We start from the raw sequence: 769 nt of genomic DNA on the forward strand, positions 1-769 counted from the left end.
TGAGGAGCGCTCTATAGTAGCAGCAGACAGGAAGTTCCGGGTCAGGCTGCTAGATGGCGCACCTCCCCTGCAGTCCTGCTCTGACTCAATCAAGTGTTTCTGTTACCGGATAATACTTTAAGCCCGCTGCATACCATCTCCCTCTGCCGCCTGTTAAGCACCGTTTCGGGGAACGTCAGAAATCATTTTTGTTCTAGTCTGTGCTGAAGCAGGACCTCCTAGGGGTGAGCTGCAAGAACGCTTTTCATGGTAGGGTTTTGACTGGAGCACTGCACTTCAATGTAGCTGGGAACCTAACCTGAATCCCGGGTACATTTTTGGGGTCTCCAGTAACTTTGGAACCCCGCTAAATAGACGCAATCTGAAAGAAGTTTCTCCGTCAAACCTACCCTGAAACTCACAGCCTAGAAATCTCCTGGTCCCAGAACCCCAGGAAAGGCGGAACACAGAAATGTATAATGTCGTATAATTTGTACACAGTCACAGTAATGCATTTATGACATCTGGGTCCAAGAGCTGACACTCTAGGACCCCAACACATGGATCATGGGTAACCAAGTGGGCTTGACCTTTATTGATGAGCCTGGTTAACCCCTTCACCATCACACTGATACATACTCTGTGACACATACACACAGGACTGATACATACACTGTGATACTTACACAAAGGACTGATACATACACATAGGCCTGATACATACACTGTGACATATACACACAGGACTGATACATACACTGTGACACATACAGGACTGATACATACACTG

This window comes from Ascaphus truei, chromosome 4, assembly GCF_040206685.1.
Source record: "Ascaphus truei isolate aAscTru1 chromosome 4, aAscTru1.hap1, whole genome shotgun sequence".
Lineage (NCBI taxonomy): Eukaryota > Metazoa > Chordata > Amphibia > Anura > Ascaphidae > Ascaphus > Ascaphus truei.